The 5,379-nt window shown below is 35.5% G+C and overlaps 1 long non-coding RNA gene across 1 annotated transcript; it reads right to left on the reverse strand.

Moving 5' to 3' along the window:
- Positions 1 to 3,409: 3,409 nt before the first annotated feature.
- LOC147482495 (uncharacterized) lies at positions 3,410 to 5,042 on the reverse strand. The gene is made up of 3 exons (XR_015205566.1): positions 4,652 to 5,042; positions 4,504 to 4,556; positions 3,410 to 3,900 (listed from the first exon to the last, which is right to left on the reverse strand). It is a non-coding gene; the product is annotated as an uncharacterized LOC147482495 (long non-coding RNA).
- Positions 5,043 to 5,379: the final 337 nt, after the last annotated feature.

Below are 5,379 nucleotides of genomic sequence, written 5' to 3' on the forward strand. Positions count from 1 at the left end.
TTGCTCATCATCTTCAACCAAATCAAAACCTTCAAAGAAACTCATCGCCGTAGTAAAAACCTCTAAAGTTTCATCAAAAGGAACGGCATCTCCATAACCAATTGGGATACCCGTGAGCATTGTGAAATCAAGAGGGGTAATCCCAAGCTCACCCCATGGGAAATGAAATGTGTGGGTAGTTGGCCACCACCGCTCAACTATCCCAAACAACAACGCCTGATCATTTTGTCCCAAATTAGAATTCAAAAAACTCCCAAATGGTGTGGCGGATATAATATCGGTAACCGTGACAAAATTAGGATCCGTTTTTGATTTCATACAACGCCACCACGACACAACATTTGAAAGTGCATAACGCACTTTCCATAAGTGTACTTCCTACATTCAACAAACACGCAATACGATATAATTCAAACTAAAATAAACTAATATAAACTAATACAAATTCAAACTAAAATAATACGACAAATTCAAACTAAAATAAACTAATATAAACTAATACAAATTCAAACTAAAATAATAATTACAAATTCAAACTAAAATAAACTAATATAAACTAATACAAATTCAAACTAAAATAATACGACAAATTCAAACTAAAATAAACTAATATAAACTAATACAAATTCAAACTAAAATAATATGACAAATTCAAACTAAAATAAACTAATATAAACTAATACAAATTCAAACTAAAATAATACGACAAATTTCAAACTAAAATAAACTAATATAAACTAATACAAATTCAAACTAAAATAATAATGCGACAAATTCAAACAACAACAAACTTGATATAAACTAACATAAATAATAATAATTAACATAAAAAAAATCAAAAACTTAAACTTGAGATTCCGCCACTCGATTTGCTACGTAATCGGACCGATGTTGACGCTTAATGGTGGGTGGTCATCGATTTCATAACGCTGATTGGAAAATTAAACCCAAGTTCAATTTAGGTCCTCCTCGCCCACATTACGCGTTCTCGACGACGATCCTTTTGCCCCTTTTTTTGAAATTTTGACATTTCCAAACCATCGGAATGCTCTTCATGTGGTGAGGTTGGTGGGGATGGGTTGGGGGTGGAGAAGTCATTATGAATGGAAATTTGTGTTCAAAGGTTGTTAATGGAGGCTACAAAATCGAATTTTGGTGAAAATGAAGTGAAAATGGAGCCTGCTTCAAGCTGTTGGTATTGAGCCATCGACGGGATGTTACATCCCGCCTCCGTTATAAAATATCGACGGGGATGTTACATTCGCCTCTCGTATAAAAAAACTCAGACGGCCGGAATCTAACATCCCCCGTCCCGAGATGTTTTTTATCACCTTTGCATTGCACAGCTTCACCTTGTTTATCACCGGGTTGGTGATAGAGGGGGTGAAAAGTGAGGAGGTGGCGGTGATAGAGGGGGTGAAAACTATCACCTGCATTGCAAATGCTCTTATAGGTGAAAGTTTGTCTAGAGTACCACTCTAATATTGCCACTCTTATCTTACACTTCTCTTCAACCGTCCGATCTCACTTCAAGATCTCATGATCTAACGCTCCAAATTTCAACCAACAAAGTGGGGGTAAAAATGTCTTTTCCTTCTCATCTTCTCAAAAACAAAAGAAAAAAAAACCAAATCTACAAATATAAATCAGTTCCTTAAGCTTTCCACCCCGGAATTGTTATTAAGGTTTGGTCGTGGATTTGTTTAGTACCGGTTATTAATCTTTGGTGTTGTGGTGGTATTCAAGCAAGAATACATATCTTGCTTTGTGTGGTCTTGGATCAGATGCATTTGAACACGATATTGGATTATTGCGGGAAAAGGGGTTTGTGCAATGTTTTGTTGGACTTGCATAGTGGACGAGGAGATTTAAAAGAGCTTCTCAAGGAGGGTCTCGAGAATGGCTTGTTGCAGAAAGTAGTAGTAGAGGTATTGCCATTTTGGGATGAAAGCAATGATAGATTAACATTAGAGAATTTGGAACAGAAAGTACTTCAACTAGACAGGTTGCACTCGGATATATCTGGAGAAACTCTTGTTGTTTATGGATATTTTAGATAGAGCACAATGACTTTCATGAGAAAACATAGCCAAGGAAATATGAATATTTCTGTTTCTATTTATGTGTAATGGAATAAATTTCTTTCTTTCTCTCTTCCAAGAAATGTAACTTCTCAATTTTCAGAAAATTTTCAGAAGGAAAATGAATTATTCAGATATTCAGCAAAAAAGCAAAACGCCAGTACTCTGAGTTCTGGTTGGACTTGGTTTTGGTGTTTATGTTGAGGATGTTACTTTATTAGAAGACAAAAAGAAGGATAGAAGACAGATTAGTATCTTCCCCTATATCCCTAATCCTTCTGATAGACACCAGGTTGATTGGTTAGATTTTCCAGATCATGTTGTATCTATATTTGCAGAGAAGCTGAGTTTGCAGAAGGATTTTATATGGTTTGGTGCAGTTTGTTGGTCATGGAGGACTATGTATACTGATATCCTGCACTATCGTTCACCAAGAGTTCCTCTGCTCATGATTGCTACTGATCTAAGCCACGATAACCAAACACGCAGTTTCTACTGTCTCAGGGAGAAAAGGGTATTCAACTCCTGCATACAACTTCTCCACAATAGATTTTGCCCTGGTTACTGCCTTGGATGGATACTTACAGTTTGCGAAAAAAAGTTTTGAAGTTCGTCTATTCAATCCATTTCTTGTCTAGAAAATAATGAGATTCAAATAATGAGATTCTTCTCCCCCCTTTACCCGAAACATCAAGACTAAGACCATAACTCAAAAGGTTTTAGGCCATAAAACCATAATGGTCTTCCTAGGATCATTTTCACCTATAGAGCAAAGGAACTTGTTCCAGACCAAGAATAAATCCAAAATAGCAGTCAGTCAGTTGCTTATGCGTTGTGCACCAATCTATTTATCTATGTAGAAATGTTGTTAGAACCGTTCTAATACTTGTTCATCTTAAATCAAGACTGTCCTTCTCTCGTACCTTGTAATTTATATTATCTAATAACTGATGATGAATTATCAACGAAACCTTAAAGCCGGATCATCAATTCGGCCAGTCTTCCAGGCTGAGACTGTCTTTATGTCCAATTATAAAAAGGTAATTTTACACTCTAATGTCTAATGACAGTTGAGAAAATCTTTGATTGAGAGAAAACCTATACCACTCTCAATCTACTTGAGTTGAGACTCGGGACGATTTGGACTTTGAGCTATAACAGTGATTTTCAGAAGCAACTGTAACCTGGAAGACAGCTCAGCATACAAGGTTAAATCAAGCAATGGTAATAATGTTACTACACTTAACTACACAATCCAATGTGAACTAAATGTTTTTGTATATATAAACCAAACATTCAAAAGATAAATTAAAGCCTTGAGAACAGGGAAGCCTATTGGTATCATGGCGAGGAGTAGTCCACACAGGTAGATAAGAAAACCAAGAGGATCATCAATGCAAACATACACATGCACTTCTCCAACTTCTAGGGTCAGCTTTAAGACTTTCCCTTTTGCAGGTCTATTTGATCATTGATAGCTGGATTTGGCCCAGTCACTCGTTTCTGGCTTGGATCAGGTTTTGATGATCCTGAATTCAGATCACGGCAACGATCACTTGCCACAGTAGTGCTGTCTTGTGATTTACTTTCAAACTTTGACGTGACGGTTTGAAGATTCTCTTTCTCTGTATTTTCTTGGTCTTTGGTTAACTCCGAAGCAGACGGTTTCTTAGGTTAAACAGCAATGCCTTTGACAGCCTCCTCTAATGCGTCTAGTCTAACCTTTACCTCCAATAGCTCAGGATCATACTTCCTCTTTTCTTCTTCCAAAACAAGCCTTTTCTACTTCTTCAGCTTGCTTTTTTTTAACCCCTGCTTCCTGTCAAGTAAAAGTAGGAAGTTTGTCAAAATATGAAAGGTTAAGAACTAGAAAATTTCTTGAGGAATAAATTTTGAAGGGATTTAAAAAAAAAAAAAAAAATTGTATGGGTAAAGATCACACATACTGAAGCTCATGGACAATTCATAAGACCATAACAGTGGACATATATCATAACCCTCTCATTTAATAATCAAATTATTGCCATGGATAGACAGGTTTGCTGCCCACTCATTCACTGGACTTGCACCAACACCTAATTAAACACATTTAGCTCCTTGAACTGCTAAGCATAAGAGTAGCTGCACAGTTAAAGCAGTTAAAACGACTCTAAAGCTAATACAAATAGGGGTGGTGTCGAGTATTCAAGGATATTGGATAGGTTAGTTGTTGCTTCTAGTCATATTGCATTTGGATCTTCCAAAGAATACAGTAAGCAAAGAAAGAGAAAGGGCGAAACAGCAATCACATCCACTTCATAAGCAAATTTTCATTCTTAAAACAAAAAAGAATATTACTGGTTTAATTTTATTACGAATAAGGTTCAGTTTAATATAAGTTAAAGATATATGAAATGCTATCAGAAAAAGGAAGTATCAGTACCGCTTCCATCCTTTTGATTTCATAGCGAGCATACTGAGCCACCAAATATACCGCTGCAACAAAAAATAACCTTTTTAGAACCTAACAACATAAACGGAAAACATTTCTTAAATTAGATGTGGTGAATTAGACCAGTAAGTTCACATACCCAGTGAAGGCATGCAGCAAAAGAAGAGTCGCACGAGATGGAAATCAAATCTGACAAAGCAAGATATGTATTCTTGCTTGAATACCACCACAACACCAAAGATTAATAACCGGTACTAAACAAATCCACGACCAAACCTTAATAACAATTCCGGGGTGGAAAGCTTAAGGAACTGATTTATATTTGTAGATCTGGTTTTTTTTCTTTTGTTTTTGAGAAGATGAGAAGGAAAAGACATTTTTACCCCCACTTTGTTGGTTGAAATTTGGAGTGTTAGATCATGAGATCTTGAAGTGAGATCGGACGGTTGAAGAGAAGTGTAAGATAAGAGTGGCAATATTAGAGTGACACTCTAGACAAACCGTATATATATATATATATATATATATATATATATATATATATATATATATATAGCGCGGCTCCTAGAATGACTTTAAATAATGACCAAATCTAAAACAACCATAACTTCACCTACAAAATGATTTAAAACCTAATCTTTTGTGCATATGATCTACTAACCATAAAAAACATCTCTACAAAAATACAACTCGTTTGACAATTTTTAAATCATTTTTAAATCAAAATTTAAATCATTTTTAAATCATATATATATACCATGGTTTATACCATGACCCACAACTTCACCCACAAGACGAACTAGAACCTAATTTTTGTGGATATATCCAACAAACCATGAAGATTACCTCCACAACCATGGTAAACGG

Source organism: Coptis chinensis, chromosome 8 (genome assembly GCF_015680905.1).
Source record: "Coptis chinensis isolate HL-2020 chromosome 8, ASM1568090v1, whole genome shotgun sequence".
Classification (NCBI taxonomy): domain Eukaryota; kingdom Viridiplantae; phylum Streptophyta; class Magnoliopsida; order Ranunculales; family Ranunculaceae; genus Coptis; species Coptis chinensis.